Genomic DNA, 20,119 nt, shown 5'->3' on the forward strand with positions numbered 1-20,119 from the left:
GAGTTTGCCGCAAGCAAATAGCTTGACTGACAGTTGGAAGTTGCAGCTTTAACCACTTGGCCACGTCCAAAGCCCGAGCAACAGCTAGAGCTAAGCACTTGAGTGTGCTCTAGCCGCTTTTGTTTTGCTTAGTTTTTTTTTTTTTCTTTATGTTTACTTTCTTTTTTTTTTATATAGTATACGTATGTACTTATTTCTTTTAAGTAGACAAGTGGCCATCATAAAGCGGGCCACATAAAATGGCCGCATGTTGAGATTTTCATACGCAGTTAGGGGTGAAGACAATGGCGTTGGGGGCATCATCATCATTTGTGGCAGAGAGCAGCGTTCAGTTATTTGGCCTGGCCTACATATTTAACCATATGCTACATATGCTTATAAGTATGTGCGCACACACACATACGTGTGTGTCTGTCTGTGTGTGTGTGTGACCCTTTTGGCTTTAGGTATTGTTTGTCGCTGGTTGACGCTTAATGCAGTGGAAAAATGATTTGACTGGACCTTTATCGCAGCTCGATTTGCGGTTGAGTTTCTCAAGCTTCACTTACAAGCCAATGGGGCTAACAACAAACACCAGCAGCAGCAGCAGCAGCCCCCACCCACCATTCCCGCCTGGCAACAGTTTTGACCTTTGCTTTGTTGTTTGTTGTGTGTGCTTGAAATTTATGATTTGCCCATGTGACTTTGAAAAGCAGAAACGCTAACAAACAAACGCCATGGCAGTTGCCTTTGCCCGCTTTGTACACTTTCATCTCATCTCAGTTTGCTTTTCGGTTTCGGTTTCTTCTTTTTATACACTTTGAAATTTTTATAAAGGGTATGCATGCAGTAAAGTTACTATAAAGCATATATAGTGTTAGGTTAGCAAGACAAACTGAGTCGTTATAAACATATACGACTGTATGAGCAACAAGAACTTCGAAATTAATAGAGCTAGAGCAACTAAATTATAACTATATAGGCTTCTACTATTTCCGCACATTTTTGCATACAAATAAAATATATATATATCTACAAATTCACAAAAAATCGAAAATAAATTATGCAATGTACAATCAATATTCAAAGTGTATATAAAAGTTGCTTGCGCCTAACTTTCTTACGCTTACTTGCTTGTCTGTGTTTGGTTTGTTTGTATATTTTTTACATTTTGCTTTCGTTCCGCTTGACATTTCACTTTTGGCGTTTTCACAATATTTTCCTTTTAGCTGGCCCTTTGGCCTGACATGAATTTTCAAGCTAGCGCTTTATATTTATTTCTATGCTTGTCTTGTTGCTCATGCATGTACAATAGTAAAAGATGCTGCTGCTCTGGCTCTGGCATATTGAATTATCTGCAAGCAGCTTCAGGCTTGAATTTTTGGTTGCAACGTTTAATTAATATGAGGGAGCGGCATGAGTTCGTTTCATGCTTTTTAATTATTTTGCTTAAGTAGCTTGCGCCTTTTTTGTAATTTTTTGCGGTCTTTAAGCCTTTTGGCTAAAAAAGAAACTCAGACTCAGACTCACTTGCCTCACTCAGCATTTTCATTTCAGTATCAATAATGAGCGGATTTTGAGGCTGGCAGTTGACGGCTTTTGTGCTTGCTGCATTGCATTGTTGTTGTTTTAGTTGTTGTTAAGATTTAATCTTTGGCTGCTGCGGATAATTGCGGGCTTAAGCATGCGCATAAAAGTCATTACGCTGAATGCCGCACAACGAGCAATTTAGATTTATTCTAATTAGTGGGGCTAACCCCCAAAAAACAGAAGCCAAATGCTAATCAAAGCTTCTCTTCAAAAATGTCGCTGCTGTTGTAGTTGTCTCTGCTCTAAAATCAGCAGCAGCAGCAGCAGCTGTTTGCAATTGCCACTTTTGTTTTTCTTGTTTTTTTTTGTGTGTTTAAATTGCGCATACGCCACGTTGCCATTGTGGGTAATTTAAAATAATTTGCGCACATTTCCACACACAAAGTGGTTTTTGGCCCCAGAGCAAATCTTTTAAATCTACAACAAATAAAATAGGTGCTTATAGCTAATATAATAATGAATTACTTACAAGAGTAAGATAAATGGTTAAAAGATGCAAATGCGTAATGGCTGGGATTAAAATAAGCTCAAAAGATAATTTACAGTAGAATATTGTTAAGCTGCGTAATTTATTACAAGATATAGTAATGAAATAAAGTAGATTCCATATTATATTTTGAGTAGCGTTTAGTTTCTTATTTTTAGAATTCATGTTAAGTCAAATGAGCTAGAACTACAAAATGGAATTTCTGAAACTAAGCGTAAAATTTTATTTTATATATAAAATTTAGCTACGCTTGAATATAAATATATAATATTTTTATACTAAAATATAAAGCTTCATCTAAAAAAAAAATGGAATATCGTTTTGTTTCATATTCTGCCACTTAACGATTATTTAATTTTTACGTCGATTCATTTAACGTTATTCAACGCTATCGTATAATCTATGATTTTTTACGTAACGCATTAAATTTGAAATTAAACAAAGCTGCAACGCATTGCTCTGACTGATATTTAAAATTTTTAATGTTAAACAAACACTAAATATTGAATTGATTAACAAAGACTTATCTGGCAAATTGAATAATGTTGAAAATCTCTTATCATAAATTATTATTACTGCTGCTTGTATAAAGAGCGTGCTTTATTTTTAGTAGCTCAGCTGCTGCTGCTGTTGCTGCTTCAGTTGCTTAAAATAACAACTCACACTACAGGATTATATGGAATGGCAGCGCTTCCTGCCTGGAACATAACCTTGCATAACTTTATATTGACTTTAGCGTTATGCTTCCGCTTGATATTATCAGGCAACAACATGTGCTAAAAAGTTATAAGCATATTGCCAAATGCCAGGGCTTAAAAGCCGCTCATACCTTTGATTGCTTTTATTTTCAACTTGCGCTTTTGTAACTTGACATTCATTTATCTCTCTTGAGTTTGAGTATGTGTGTGTGTGTGTGTCTTTTTTTTAATATATTGACTTGCTGGTTTGGCTAATGATACGCTGGCACGCCTCGAGTTACGCATATGGCCGTATGGCTGTGGCAATGCGACGTATACGCAATGACACAACTTTGTTTCAATATGCAAGCCACGCCCTCACACACACACACAGACAGACAAACACACACACACACACGACACGAGTCTTAGAGCGCGCGCGCTCAAAGTCACTTAACCAAATAAATTTTTCAAAAAAAAAAAAAAAAACAAAGCAAAACAAAACTTGGCTGCAACCAACTGTCAAATACACTTTGACAGAAAAACAACGTTTAAGAATATGACGCAGGCTATGTGTAATTTTTTCAGCATTTTTAGTGTGCGAAAAACATATTATTGCGTTTTTCTAGGTAGTTAGGCGGAAAAAAATTGAACAAAATTATAAACAATTTGCTGCAGCAATAGAAGCAGCTACATGCTAAATTTAGTTGCTCTAACTTGCATAGTTACTGAGTTCTTGCTGCTCATACAGACGAATGTAGAGTTGCATATTGTTATATTGAGCGGCTTTGGTGCTAATTAAAAATATATAAACTTTGCGAGCTGCTACTGCCTGTTGCACAACTTCAGCATACCCTTTTCCAAACAAAAATGACAAAGTGTATAAAATGAGCAGCTTGCTGCCGCCGCTGCTGTTGTTGCTTTCAGTATTTATTTTGCCAAAGTGTGCTACAGTTTTTAAGTTTGTTTGCGCTGTGTTTGCAGCGCGCTCAACTCAAGGCACAACTTGCAAATATTCATTACACACACACACACACACACACACACACATAGATAGCAGCGCGGCAAGTGAGAAAGGCAGACAGACTGGCAGCGCTATCTACAGCGTGAACTTAATGTGATTAAAATTGTATGGCTGCTGGTTGCCGGCCCTGCCCAACAAACTTATCCTTCTGCAATTTCACCTATGCCCTTATGCCAAAAGCCTCAGACCCCAGCAGCAGCTCCAGCTCCAGCTCCAGCCCCAGCTCCAAGCTCATCACACTTGTATTTACTTCCAGCTTTTTAAAAACAAGCGAATGCGAGCGAGCGCACTTGCCCTTAAAAGCAATAAAACCAAAGTGTGGCAACGCTGGCAACAAGACAACAAACCAACAACAACAATAGCAACAAACTATTGCGAGCTTAAGCTTAAGACACACACAGCAAAACTTAAAGTAGCAAATTTATTTGCCGTTACTTGATTTTATGTTGCATTTATTTTCGCGATTGCGCATACGCCCCATCAACCCGCCCGCACCATAATGGCTGCTACACAATAAAATTTTAAAGCATTTTCGAAATTTAGTGCGCAGTTTTAGTGTTTGTCATTAGTGTTTTGGCAGGCGTTAAATATTTAATCGTTGCGCCCACTCAAAACAATGCCGAGCACGCTGCCAGCCTCGCTCGCTCGCCCGCTCCCCGCTCGCTCGTCTGCCTGCCAGGCAAATGTTAAAAGCCCTCGCACAACGATTTTAGCAACAAAGTGTTTGTGTTTGCGTTTGTGGATAATTAATAAGTTCCATGGCCATGAAGGCAAGTGCTCTGGCTCTGGCTCTGGTACGACAATAGTTAACGCTATGCCGAGCTGTCTCTTAAGTAAATGCCAATGTCAAAGTTTCAAAACTCAGATTTTCAATTAAGGTGCCTACAATAAACAAGGCTGAAAATTCCAGAAAAATGTTGCTGTATATTAAATAAATAAATTTTGAAGCGAGTTATTTAAGCAAATATTCCTAAGCAAGGCAAAAAATTATTTTCAAAGAATTCTTGTCAAGCAACCAACTATGATTTGTCTAATTTATTAATTGAAAAGGTTTTTATGGCTCTAGGTAATTAAACTTTGATCCAATATAAAATGTTAAGTATCAAGCAACAAACTATGACTTTTGTTTAATTTATTAATTGAAAAGGTTTTTAAATGGCTCTAAGTAATTAAGCTTTGATGCCAATATAAAATGTTAAATATCTTAGCTTACAATGTTTTGAATTTCCATTGCATTTATCAAATTTATAGCGTACATTATTTTTAAATAAATTAATGAATAAAAGTACAACGAATATTAAACTGTTCATAGTCTTTTTGCCACATTTTTAATACATTTTTGTAATAGCAGCAACGTAAATAATTTGCTGCATATAAATAAATCATTCCTTAAGATTTGATGTCTTAATTTTGAGGCTACAGATCGCAGTGCATGACCCGCCTGGTATGCAAATGAAGCTAATCTTAGTAAGTACATACATATATGTATATGTATATGTATGTGTGTATAACTGTAAAGTCTGCAATGGGCATACAGTTGAAATATGCATTGAGCAAACACAACAAAGGGAGCAACACTCAATTCGTGGTGGCGGCAACTGGAAAATAAAACGAAAACGAAGCGTTGCCAGAAATTGCACCAAATGCAGATCCAAAGGCACATTCAGATTTTTGGGTGTGTGTGTTGTGTGTTATGCCAGCGCGAATGCTATTAAATACACAAGGGAAGCTACTTTTAACCCAAATCTGATGGCATAAAAGCCAGAGAATCGGGCCAGGCCACACATGAGTAGCAATGGCCACGTGGAGCGCTGCCAGAACAGAGAAAGCAATAGAGAGTGAGCGAGCAGAGCAGCAGCCTGGCAGGCGTCATCCGGTAAGCGATACGCTAAGCAGACACAAATAGAGCGAGAGAGCAAGCGAGAGGTGCAGAGAGTTAAAGATATGCAAGCTGCAGTTGAAGGCACTTTGGCAGCTTTGGCTGCCTTGTTCAGTTACAGATACAGATACGGGTGTGATTAAGCTGCAATTTTTATGCAATATTTGCAGCAACAGTGTTGAGCAGCCAAAAAAAAGCTAAATTCTAGCTTGACTCAAATAAATACACGATCATATGAAGAACTTTTTTATTATAAACAAGCAGCTAAAATATTTGATTGAAATTACGCATACATTTATTAATAAAATATAAATCACGATCATAAAAATCAAAAAAATTTATATGTATTCTGTCTATGAAATATTTTATTCAAATTACGACTACATTTAATATTAGCATATGTTCTAAAATTTGCTAGTTTTCCATGCTATAAGCTACTTCATTTGCATATCTAGCTAGTTCTAGCCTAAAAAGCACTAATCTGGCAACACTGGCTTGCACACTCACAAGCAAGCGTGCAAGCGAAATAGCCATACATGTGTGTGTGTGTGTGTGTGTGTGAGAGAGGCAGCAGCGACTATAATGACATGCTTATGCACTGTTGCCGACAACTTGGCGTCTGGGCTATATAATACAGATATTACAATATGCGGATTATTAGGCATTATGCATGTGTCGCCAATCCACACAACCCACCAAGCCAACCACCCACTCAGCCAGCAGTTTAGTCTATGTTATTGTGCTAACAATTTCTATTCACAAAAGTGTGTATGGCATGCAAATTTATTGTATGTGCCACCAACTTGCGGCATTTTCATTTCGACTCACACACACACACACATGCAAACGAAACGCAAATGTGAGTTTTCTGATTGGGATTTGCATTTACCATTGGCATGCGCTGCTTTCTTTTTTTTTATTCTACTATGCTTTGGGATTTGGGTGCCAAGGTTGTTTTCCTAGCTTGGACTTAGTAGCTCTGCCTGCTTTTCGGCTCTGTATATACTTATATGTGTGTGTGTGTGTTTTTGTGTGTGTGCTGTCATTAGCATCGCATTTGTTGCGGTTGCTGCATACTCAGCATCTAAAGATTTTGTCATAAACAATTTTGTTAGTTTTCTTTTGCATAAAAGAAAATAAAAGTAGCACATCAAAATCGAATTTTTCGCACTTGCTGACAAAAATTGTTATATTTAAATATATATTAATGCCAACTGCCATAAATCGAAGCCTATTGCCAACAGATTTACTTTATATAGTACTAACATTTGTTTTCACAGCAGTGAGCTTAAGAGTAAGAAATTTTTTACTATTGCATTGTTTTAATCATAAGTTCGCTTTGCACAGACATAACGGCATTCGTCTTATCAGATCAGCAAAGCAAAGAAAACAAAACATGTGCGTAGCCAGTGCAAGACTTAGCAGGGCTTAGGCGCATACCCCTTCCAGCTACGCCTCTAAGTTGAAAACTAAATGACAACGTAAGCAATGCAATGAAAATAAAACATGTGCGTAGTCAGTGCGAGATTTAGTGGGGCTTAGGCGCACGCCCCTCTTAGCGACGCCTCAGAGACAAGACTAAATGACAACGAAAGCAAAGTAATGAACGATTCTTACTCTGGCTTGCGCTCTCTCCCTCTCTCAATTGCTTGCGCTCACTGCAAAGGGTTTAGCCCAAGCTGAGCGCTGTCTGTGGCTCCGTTATGATCAGATTAGCAAAGCAACGAAAACAAAACATGTGCGTAGCCAGTGCGAGCGTTAGAGGTGCTAAGGCGCACACCCCTCTTAGCGACGCCTTTACGACAAGACGAAAGCAAAGCAATGAACGATTTTTACTCTCACTTGCGCGCTCTCTCTTAATTGCCTGCGCTCACTGCAAAGAGCTTAGCCCAAGCTGAGCACTGTCTGCAGGTCCGTTATGATCGCTGCTTGCGTTGCGCTCTCTGAACTTAAGCTTATTCAACTCGTTTCATTTTCTTAGTTTTTCACTTCAATTGTTTTAAATTTTAAATGCATCTAGAGTTATTTAACACTTATCTCTATTTAAGTGATTGCTTGGGAATGTATTTAAGCCAAGCATTGCAAACATTTTTCATATCATATGCAAGACAAGTTTGATTTTGTGTGTAATTTGTAAATTGACCAATCAAGCTAAAACATCAATCTATTTGCATTTTCAACATAATTAGCACATGCCAATAATATATATAGATATAGATATATGTATGCTAAGTCTGTGTGTGCATTGTCATTTATAAATCAATGCTTATGAGTGGGAGCGCAAGAGAGAGATAGCAACAGCTCTAATGCTTAGACATAAATAAAACAATGCAAATGCATTTGGCTTTGGAATTGTTACGCACACACGCACACATATTGCGTATACGCAATGTCAGTTGAGACTAACTGATTTAACACCCAGCTTACACACACACGCACACATGTATTTTTAGTATGCTGGCACATAAAATAATTTCAAATTCACTGGCATATTGATATGGTCAGTTAGCTAGCTGTGCGTGTGTGTGTGTGTGTGTGTTGACCATATTCATTATACGCTCTGTTCGCCCAGGCTGACAGCTCTGGCTGGACAGGCTGGCAGGCAGGCCGGGCTAACTGTTATTAAACATTAATTTATGCATTACTAGAGCGCTTAAATTAATCAGTAAATTGCATGCTGCACATCAGCAACAAAAGCAACAACAACAACCATTCAGTGGGGGCATTTAAACAAATGAAATTGCAACAAAGCTTTGCGCACTCATTGCAAAAGAATTTTAAATCAAATATTAATCAGTTAATGTTATAAAACAATAAATCAATCGATTGAGTGCAATTTACAATGGCAAAAAAAAAACTATTAGCAACGAGCATTAATAACTCTTACATTTAAAAGCTTATACATTATATTAAATGTTTATTTGACACTAAGAGTTAGAAGAAGAGCGCATTGAATACAGAAAACTGTAGAATCACAATAGTGAAGAGCACTTGAGTTCAATTTAATATCAATAATAAAAAATATTTGTAGAGCCAAAACCACACTCAACATTTGATGAGCTTGGCAAGCCCATGGCCAACAGTTAATTCTTTGCAACTTCCTAATGGAAAACGCTACACATTTTATAAGATTAAGAATTGTTAATTAAGACACAAATGCAAAGCTGCGCGGCGAACATCAATTAGCAAATCCACAAACTACAATGCGCAACTTTTTAGCCAAGTCAAGTAAAATCACTCAATAGTAAAAGTTAAAATTCATTGCTAGACCATTAGCGCCTTTTTTCATTGTTTTATTTAAGCGACAAAAGCTTGGAAAACTGTTCACGACATATTACCATCAGCACTGTTACTTAACTTAACGCTAATCAATATTAATAATAAAGAATTAATATTTGAATCATAAATGGTCATGGAGCATAATAAAGTTTTGAGTGCAGTTTTAATATCAGCTAACAATAAATATAAATAATAAATAAGAACATTTTATTTTATATTTCAAATACAATATGCAATCCAAACTATAAGAAAAATAAATCAGCTGATGCTGAAACTCTAATCTGCATACATCAATCGTCAAAGCAAAACCCACTCACGCTCTCACTCACCGTAAAATGCATTGTACGAGAGCGACGCGCTCTAAGCAACGAAATGGCGATGCTCAAGTTTAGCCGCAGTAGCGCTGAGCGCTAAGCCAAACCCACTCGCGCTCTCACTCAATGTACGATGCACAGTGAGCTAAGCGCTCTCTAAGCAATGAAACAGAAACGCAGCAGCAGCACTGAGCGATGCTCTCGTTTGGTCCCAGCAGCAGCGAAGAGCGATCGAGCGCATACGAACGAAAGCAGCGCTGCTCCAGTCGCTAGCAAGCACGTAGGCATGATACAACAATACAAGGTACCAGACTGCGCTCTTAGGTTACTTAGCTTCTTCTTCCTTTTTGCTGCTTTCTCGCTGTCGCTCTTTTCGTATTGTATACGGTAAGAGCGGGAGCGAATGAAGCTAACTACCCAAACACTCAAAAAGTAGAGTGCAGTCCGTTACCTTTTATTATTGTATCATGCACGTAGGCTGAATCGTATAAGCATAAGTCTTTGGTATAAGCAATAGCGCAAGCATTGACCGTTGGTTGCGCTCTCAGCTTCTGTTCTTGCACTGAGATCAACGTGCAAGAGGCTGGGCATATAAGAAAGCAAGCGGAGCTAGACGTAGGTCAGTTGTGTCCGAACTTTTCGCAGTGTAGCATGCAGTGCTGTGGGCGAGCTGCCAGAATAATTTAATAATTATTTCTGAGTCGAAGGCCATAGTTGCTTACACTATTTAAAAAATAATTTCAATTCAATATTCCTTAGCAAGCAATCAAATTAGCAAATTAGTTTTTAACAGTTGCATATACCGTTTATTTCATTTCATTACTTACATTTTCATTTGTCATTACATTAAAACTATTAATAATAAATAATGGTAATATATTTAGCGCTCTAAGCCTTATTTTCTTTTGCTTTTTGCTCAAATCTTTACTAAAATAAATTTTCAGCAAAACTCTTTTTATTAAAGAAATGTTTGCTTGCTTGTGCAATTTGCTTGTCGTTTTCATAACAATATAAAGTTACCTATTCAAGTGACTTGTGCTGTATATGATATATTCATATTTAATAGAAAACGATTATGATTTTTTCTCTAAGGATAATTGCTGTCAGGCTTGAGGGTTCTCATTGCAGCTGTTTTACCATTTGCAAAATCGAAAATTCTGATTGACCAATGCATATCAAATTTGTGGTATAAAAACAATTTAATAGCTGTGTTTGTGGTTTGCCGTTAGTCAACTTTCAAATGTGCGTATGTCAAAATCAATATAAACTAAGCCAACTGCTATTTACCACATCTATCAATGCATTGTTTTGTGGTTGGAAACAAACGCTTTAAATAAAATTGTCATTTAAGTCTAATTATATGTATTATGATATATATGCCATTGTTATTGCTTTTATTATTATTATTATTGTTGATGGGCCACGTTATCGGATTTCCGTGCTTTAAATGCATGTCAGTAGTTAATGCCACTTAATTAATAACAACAACACTCGCTGGCCTTTTATTTAATGTTATCATTTTTTAAACACACACACACACACACACGCACTGTATAGTAATTTATTTGTTAGCACTTAAAGTCTTAAGTGCCCATATAAATATATAATTAAATGCATTACAATGCGCCTACTCATATATATATATATATATATATATATATATATGTATATGTGTGTGTTAGTCACATTATAAACATTAATGGGCCACAAAAACAAAGCTTAGTACAAAGCGTAATAATAAAATAAAAGGAAAGACGAACAAATGCGTTAAAGGAAAACAAAAATTGTTTCCCTATTTTTGTGGCCAGGGCTTTGTGCTTGAGCGAAAGGGCTACAAAATTAATTCTCTCGTCTTATTGTGTAACTAATTTTAATTAAATTTGTAAGGGTTTTGCGGTTTTTAATAAACGACTTGCCGATTTATTTTGTGTGAAGTATACATTTATTCTGATTAAAAGCAAACAGCATTTTATTTTTTTTGTTTTTTGTAATTTCAAATCGACGAATTTAAATTTGGGGCTGCTAAAAATATAAAACTAATTAACGTTTAAAACAATTGTCTGTTTCCATTAAAAAAACCCTCAAATGTCTTTGCCTATATTTTTTTAGGTTAGGCATTTTAATTTCTAATCGTTAAATATAAATTAAGACAATGCATTAAGCATTTAAAACAATCTACAGCAAATTGACTGCCTATATGAATATTTTACGTTGCTTTTAGTCTTATTTTTCAAACTTTTTTTTTTTTTTTTTGGTACCAATTAAAAGAAACAAGAAAACTTTAAGCAATCTAAGTCTTAAACTGGTCACACATGTAAGAAGTGGCTAGCAAATCAGCTTCACCCACTATCGAGCAAATTGAAGGATGGTGGAAGAATTTGACGATGAGGCCGACCATGATTGGGACGTGTTATTTCCGGAACTTTCGCTAGACATCGACGGCAGCACGGAATTCAATTCATCATATTTAGTTCTGGAGCGGAAGCCGTACTTACCCGCCGCCCTGCTCGACGAAGAACACCAACGGATTTCGGCATCGCAAGCCGAGGAGGAAAAAGAGCTACAAGAAATTTTCGAAAACGCCGAACTTGCAAACCTCGGGAAACAGAGGTCCATCAACATGAGGGGACACGAGTGCCGCCCCACCCTAAGAACCCTAGTGTTCCTGCAACATCATCCAGTACTAAAGTTCCTGTCAAAAAACATCGTAACACTGCAATACATCAAAAGACTAAACAACGAAATTCAACAAAAACCTCGTATCTAAAAATTTGATGCAGAACGCTGAGGAATAATTCACGAAAGCAGCGTAGTCGAAATTCTGTTATACTTATTTAGTATTCAAATGTCAAAATCGTCAAAAATCAAACATAACAACGTAAATTATTTGCAATCAATATCCCAACAGCAATCACCAATGGAGCGATAAGAGGGTGCAAATCGCGAACGAGCAGAAGATACGTCGCATAGTAAGGAGGAGAAAGAAGCAATTGGAGGAGTAGCAATACCAGCGTCACCGCCAGCTGCAGCACATAGAGAAACAAGCAGTCGAGAACAAGACTACACCGAATTCTGCTATGGGTATGTACCCCTAGAAGTTCCCGTCGTTACCATATCTGGACTCCCGGTACCCCGAAGGGGGAGAACCCTCCTCACAAAAGAGAATGCATAGAAGCCGAACAACATCGTAGGGCGGGTAGTGTGCGAGACGACGCAGCCATGGGAACGAGCGATGCATCTCCCAATCCGTGATGTGCACGAGGAGCTGCAACCTGTTAGCTGCGAATCTGTTTAGTCTGGATCCCGAATGGCTCGTCGCCCTGGCGCTACGGCATACCCTCAGCCCTATTGGATCAGGTGACGGAGAACATTCGAGTCTAAGCTTTGTCATAGCGCAAGGCGGCGAGTAGAGTAGCAATCACACCCTGGCTTAGTAGGGAAGGGGCGTAAAGTCACGAATTTATTTACATTATTAACATAGTATTATTTACTTTATTTATATTTATATAACGAATGCAGAACAATGTGTAAGCCAATTAAGGCTATAAAGTAACTACTTTAGATAGAATAAGATAAACTTGAGCTACGGTATAGAGAGAGATTGAGAGATTGGTAGTCGAAGGAGCTAATGCAAAACAATTGGAGGAACATTCCTTAAAAAGGATTTAAAAAGGTTTCAAGAAATAGAATGCTAGAAGCTAAGATCAGTATTATCTCGTAGAAAAAAGTGAGAAGTGAAACGAAATCAAAGACAGTACAAAACGAAAAGAAGAGTAAAGAAAGACAATAAATCGGTCAAGCCGCAACAACACAACAAGGACATAGCAAGACGTCTTCACAGGTGAGCAAGGACAATGGGTAAGCGTCATCGAGAATACTTTATCATTCTCTGTCTCTGTCTTCTAACTCAATACAGGCAGATTTTAAACTAAGCACACATAGTTTAGCCAATAGGTACACAAATAAACTAAATATAACACTTTATAATATGCTTACAACTTTTATACAAATTTTGTAGCACTATTTTTCATGTATATGTATATATATATATTAATTTGTTAGTATGCTAGCACTTAAACTTAAATTTCAAATCGTTAAATATAAATTAATAATGCACAAAAATATTTTATTTTTCAATTGGCACATTTAAGCTATTAGCGCTTTAAGCTTATTTTTTTAAATATAAAATAATGTTAGCATATTTTGCTTTATTTTTATACAGCAGCGGTATTTTTAAAGCGTTAAAGGTATAAACAAAATCGCAGCAGCAGCTTTGAACAGCTTATAGAATATTTTACGCAGATCAAAGTGTGAGAAATTTTTAGCGCTAACTATTGAAATATTTATAACATTTTGTAAATGTAAATTTCTGCTTTCTTCTAATTGCAGATACTGCTATAAACATCAACGAAGCGTAGCGACCCACACACACACAAATTGTAATTCTTGTTGAGTAAGTAAATGTCAGTCAGTTAAATGCGCCTACAAGTAGGCAATCTATTTATGAAATGAAAAAATATGTACACAAGCAAACAGACAAGCATTGCTTAAGCTGCTTGGCAATTTGATTTACCTGCTGTAGGAACTGGACACGAGTTCATAAGACCAATTTGTTTTTGATATTTAACATTGAGCCGGAGCTGAAGCCACGAGCTGCCTGCAGGCTCCAGCTACAGCTCCCAAACAACGTTTGTTACATTTATTGTGCTGCTGTCTATCTGTCGTTCTGTCACTCAGTCAGTCAGTCAGTCAGTCAGTCAGCTCTTGGCTCTCTGACCAGGCTCGAGTCTACATCGCTGAATGATAAATGGCCGACATTGCGGTTGTAGGCAACATAAAGCGCTGTTGAAGCGCCACAGATTGCAATTGTTGCCACTGCCCACTGCTTTTTTGCCTCTCTCTCTCTCTCTTTCTCTCTGTCTCACTCTTAGTTAAAGCGCTATATATATATATATATTTTTTTTAAGGCTTGCACACTACTCGCTGCTCTGACAGCGAACAACTTGTAATTTGTAATGCTTCAAGTGCCAAGCTCTTGAGCTCAGCAACCATTAACTGGTAATGCCAATGCCAAAGCTCAAGCACAAAGCCAAGTCATGATTTTCAAATGAAATGCATTTTGCTTGCGTTAGCACTGATTCAAATAATGTTTACTTTCACTCGCTTGCAACACTTGCCGCTGTTTGTTATATTCATTTATTTATTGCTTAAAATGATTTCAATAACAATTAGGCAGTTAATCTAATCAATTTGAATGATATTTTTGTGCTGCAGCTGCTAATTTCAAAGTAATTTCCAGTATCTTTTGAGCTGTATTTATATTTATTTAATTTTGTGCATTTAATATAAATAATAGAGTAGACAACTAGCTAGCTAAGTGTTAAGAATTGAACCTAAATACTTGAAATATCAAATAGTAAATGTGAACCAATAATCAATAATAATTAATGCATAAATAAAAATAAAAAATATACTAACGCAGCAAATTTATAATGCAAATTGTAAGATTCAGTTAGTCAGTCTATTTTGTTTATAAATATTTATAAGCATTTTTTTTATGAAAATTTTTATGTTGGATTAGATTTCAAATCATTAATTTGTGCTGAGTAACTAACGACCAAATATATTAAATTATAAAAAAAAATAAAGTTTTTTTCTTTTTTAATGCAAACACAAAGCATTTTGCTAATTAAACTTTTTTTGCTGGCATCAAACTCTATTACATAAGCATTGAAATAATTTGTTTTGCTGTTATTTAATTTGTGCAACTAATTAGAGACAATTATGTGATTAAAAAGCGGTCAAACAAAAAAAAAATCACACATATGGATATATATCATCAAATTTACACGCACACAAAATTACATATGTATGTCATTTTAATAGCCACGGCCATAATTCATACACAAATCGAAACACCTATTGAGCCGCATAATAAATGCCAATTAATTATGACAGCAGTTACAATTAAAAAATAACAACATAAAAAAGGGAAAACGTAAAAAGCAAAGCATGATCTATGTATGTAATATATATGGGATTTAAAAATTATGACAGCAAAAATATTGTGATGAATTTTTAATTAAAAGCAGCAGCAGCAGCAGCAACAACAACAAATCGCGTAATTGGAATTGAACTTTGCGCTTTTGAATATAATTAGCATAATGCCAAAGGCAAAGACACACACAAAGCGTTGAAATGCAACAAGCCATAGAATTTTTATTACGCATACGACATGTTGACTCGCTTTGATTGCTAAACATGTTGACAGCAGCAGCAGCGCTGCCAGTAAAATGATCAATGCACTGTTATTAGCTATTTTTTGAGCTTGACTTTCGCCTTTATTTATAACTGGCCGTTAGTCTTGGCCAAAATAGCAAAAGCAGAGCGAACCAAGCAAATGGCAGTTTTATGGCCAGCACATCAGCCACAAACTATGCGGGCACCAATACACAAATACACACACACACATATATATATGTATATATATATATGTTAGCATGTGTGTGTATTTGTTGGGCATTTGCCATTTCGTTTGTGCTCTTGGCAAAAGTTCTAATTTTTCAAACCACAAAAAAAAAAAATAAAGAAAAAAAAAACACTCAAATTTCTTATTACAAATCGAGCTAGCGGCGTGCCAAAACAAAAAACAAAATATGCTACAATGCTCTTGCAATGCTTTTGAGCCTAAATACACTTGCTGTAAGTTAAGGTCGCTGCGCTTTGGCTAACAAAACAAAGCTAAGTAAATAAAGAAGTGAGTAATGAATACTTACAGCAATAAGTGCGGCAACTTCAAGTTGAGCTGCAAGCATAAGAAAATAGTTAATATATGAATATCAGTCATAATTATTGAAACAGTCTTAAATTTATATTTTGGCGAGCTTGCCAATAAAGTTATTTAAAGTATTTAAAGAGCGAACAAAGGCGTCTTCAACTTTTATCAACGTTCAAAACAATAAAAAGTCTAGCGAGACTAAGTTTTCAATATATTAGTCAAAAAGGCAGCTTGAATTTGCTAATTATAAAGTGAATTCTAAAATGCATTTAACATGCGCTTAAATCAAATAAATATAAATAATTATATTTGTTGATAGTTATCGATATAGCAACGAGACACTGTTACATCTCTAGTATTAAGTGTCATCTCTGAGAAGTTTTAACGCGACAAATATATTCTAACAATAAAAACTACAAATATGTTATTGAAATAATAAGCAGAGGACTCTAGTTATTTTTCATCAATATTTATTACCAGCTTTAATTATTTTATGAAAGTTTTAAATATTATAAGCTTATAGACTTCTGCTAGTGTTTAGTATACAATTTATGTATGCAGAAAAAATTGATTCTAAATATATACTTATATATTTTAATCGAAAATGTAGTTTTCTCATGTTAGATTTTTTTTTGTGTACATTTATATAATTTATTTATTTTATTTTTGTTGCTCTGGATATACCAATTGTACCATAGAATTTAATTCTAGGCTACAATTAAAAATAAATAAATAAATTTTTTTTATTTATTTCATTATATATCTAAATTTCACCCTAAGCATTCTAATTGCTTTTTTTTTTTTTGTGTTGTGCTTTATATAAATAAATTTTTAGCTGCAACTTATATAAATATTATTTAACTGCTTGCAGCCGAGCGCACAATATTGTAAGTAAAATAATATCAAACAATTTTAATTGCATTTACTATTGTATATTTTTATATACATTTTTTTATTATACATTTTTTTAAGAGTGCACTTGCTGCGTCGGCGTGGCGCCAACGAGAGTGACGCACTTATTTTGCGCTTTGAATCCAATCACGTACCAATTTTCCAAATTTAACCTTTTTTGAGCCGGGTCGCTGCTTGGGCGAGCAATTGGCGGCAATTGTGTTGTGCTGTGTGTGTGTGTGTGTGTAGCAATGCTGGGGGTGCTGGGGGTGCTGGGTGGTGGTGCGGGGACGCAGTCGATGCTGCCAATAAAAACCATTTGCCAGAGTGAAATTTATATGGCCGCGTCAATAAAAAGCAAAGCAGAGAGAGAGAAAAAAAAAAGAAAGAATAAAAAGCAGCAAAGAAAGACTGAGCGTGGTCAAAAGCGTTAGCTGTGGAAGGGGCGTGGCCAAACGATGCTTTGAACCGTTTCAATTGACCGCCGGCCTGTTAGCCCGAACAGCAGCTGCGGCACCTGCAATACAACAACAACGGCTGATTGCGAGCAGCTGTGTGTGTGTGTGTGTCCTTTAAGCTATGTATGTGTGTGTGTGTGTGTGCACTTTGTTGCCCGCCCTTTTGGCCATATTAATTTCGAAGTCTGCGTTATTTGAGCGGCCGCACGATTCTGGTCTCAGCTTCGACCTCCAAAACCCTTTGGCGTTGTCTGTTTTTATACATCGGCGCTGCCTGTAAGCGACACCATAAAATATTGAACGTGCAACACACATACACACACACATACAGTGGAACATTTAGTAGCACACTCACTGACCTCGACAAACTTTGAACCCCAACGTTCAAATGTTTTTCTTCATTTTTTTTTTTTTGCTGCTTTTTGTTCTCACTTAGCACTCGCGCCACTTTTGCCTTTTGTATTGTGCCGTGCTGCAAATGGACTTGGGGCAGTATGTCTATGTGTGTGTGTGTGTGTGTAACTCATGCTTCATTTTCTTTATTTTTGCTGGCAGCACGCGCATTACATTACATTGCTCCACGGCCTGAAGCGACGCCATCATTTACTTGAGAACAAGCGCATGAAAAAAAATGCAACTGTTAACGTATTTTACTCTTCGACTTTTCTTATGCTAACGCTTACGCTTCTTTTATTGATGGCGCCTTGATGAGTGTGCAAAGTGTGTGAATATTATGAGTTTAAGGTTTAAGTTCTATAGCATTAATATCAATCGACTTAACATTTAATTGCTATGCAGTTTGCTTGAAAATTCAGCGTCAATGCTTAACAATTATTTTTAACTATTTAAAGCAGCTAGCTAGCTATTTAAAAATTTATATTATTTTCATTGCGCAGCATATTTATTATCATTAATGTTGGTTACATAATGCGTAGCAGCAGCAATCACTTCAATTTCATTACGTTATGGCCCAACAAAGCGTTTCGCAGATATTTCCACTTGGCTCACAGTGAAATTCTATTTCATTAGTGGCAGTTTCCACCAACTTAATGTACTTAACATTCACTTAATGAGCGCTCGACTAGAAAAAACTTTACTTTAAAATAGCAAATTTGTCATTTAATATTATTTAAATAACAAATTCAATATGAATACGAATTCAAAAATTAAAAAATTCAATACAAACTAAATTTAAAAATAAATAAAATTTAAAAATTAGTTTTTCTTATATAAAAAATATTTTTTTATTTTTTAATTTAATTTTTATTAATGATTGAGCAAGTATATTTGCTCGTAATCTTTATAAATAATTATAATAAATTTAAAATATGTAAATAATAAAAAGAAAATTATAATGTTTTTATTAATTTATTAAATGATTGCAATTATATTTGCTAAATAGCTTCTACTTAAATATTATTTACCTATCAATTAACATAAATACGAGTATAGCCTATAACATAATAAATAAAAAATGCAATAAAAAATTATATATAAATTAAAGTATAACAAAAAAATATATAAATATTCTAATTTAATAATAAAGTATACTAAAAGCTTAAGCAAATTTATTTTGTTACATCGCTGCGACTGTTTAAGTCGTTTGCATATTAAATTAAATAAAATTAAATATGATTTAAATCAAAAAATATTATTAAAAATATAATTTAGCCTTTAAATTTTCAATTTCTTTGCTCACAAATGATCGTTAGTTGTTTGAATTATATATAATAATTTTAATTAATAAGCAATTGGGTATTTCTAAGCTTAAGCGATTAGTTAGCTATAATATATGCAAATGGAATTCAATACTAATTGCAAATTAAACAGCTTAAGCTACAAATTGTTTAACAGTAGTTTAAAATTCTTTTGCTGCTGCCTTGGCCACTTAATAATTATAAAAATGTCTCAGCTGCTGTTCGTGGGCATTACAAAGGGATTTAACGCAAGTTATGCTGCTGCCACACACACACACAGAGAATATTTTATGTGCACACACACACACATACACACTTACATGTGCAGTTATTTCGATTACGCTGTCTGTCGCGCTGTCCGCAACATTAACTACATTTTGGGCTACAAATTGATGCCATCTGTTCGACGTTTAAGGCCAAAAGCTGCAGCAGCAGCAGCAGCAGCAGCAACTTCTTTTGCTTTTGCCTTTTTCTTTTTAAATGCAGTGGCTGCATAATTTGAACGCGTCGCGTGTAAGTCGCGCTGCATTATCTGAGGCTATAAATTGGCGCAGGCTTTTTGGCCCTTGCCATGCGGTTGGGCAGTTAATTTTACGCTCAGGCAGCTCAATTTGGCCAAAGCGGCTGACCAAAGGCACCTGAGCAGCTTCAATTGCTGCTGCTGCTGCTGCTGCTGCTGCGGTTGTGGCCAAAGGCCACTTTGGCACTTGGCATTCAAATTACGTTTATTGATGCATAACTCACGCGCTCGCGCGTCGCACACCCAAACTTAGATTTTAATTATGTCACGTAAACATGCAAAATTTCATTAACTTTAAGGCCAAGTTAATGGAAAAACCCCAACAAGTTTGCAATTGTGAAATTGAATATGGGGGCACAAGCTTTTTTTTTTTGTAAAGTGTATCTAAACTTCGTTTTTCGCTCAAACTCTAAAACGCGCTTTCAATACTTTGATGTTAGTTTATTTTTTTTTTTTTAGCGCTGCTGCAAAACTTTTGAATTCAATTTGTTTGCCAACGGGCAAGCTGCCAAACCGAAAAATCCACGGCTCGATTCCAATGTAAGC

The 20,119-nt window shown here is 35.8% G+C and overlaps 1 protein-coding gene across 1 annotated transcript in view; it reads left to right on the top strand.

The window, feature by feature from the left end:
• The first annotated feature begins 12,954 nt into the window (after nt 1–12,954).
• LOC108607094 overlaps nt 12,955–20,119 on the top strand; it is a 47,943-nt gene continuing 40,778 nt past the window's right edge. Inside the window, exons 1-2 of the mRNA XM_033294373.1 lie at nt 12,955–13,087; nt 13,619–13,682. The gene's annotated coding sequence lies outside the window, so the exon portion shown is untranslated. The remainder of the gene's footprint in view (nt 13,088–13,618; nt 13,683–20,119) is intronic.

This window comes from Drosophila busckii, chromosome X (assembly GCF_011750605.1).
Source record: "Drosophila busckii strain San Diego stock center, stock number 13000-0081.31 chromosome X, ASM1175060v1, whole genome shotgun sequence".
NCBI classification, from domain to species: Eukaryota; Metazoa; Arthropoda; class Insecta; order Diptera; family Drosophilidae; genus Drosophila; species Drosophila busckii.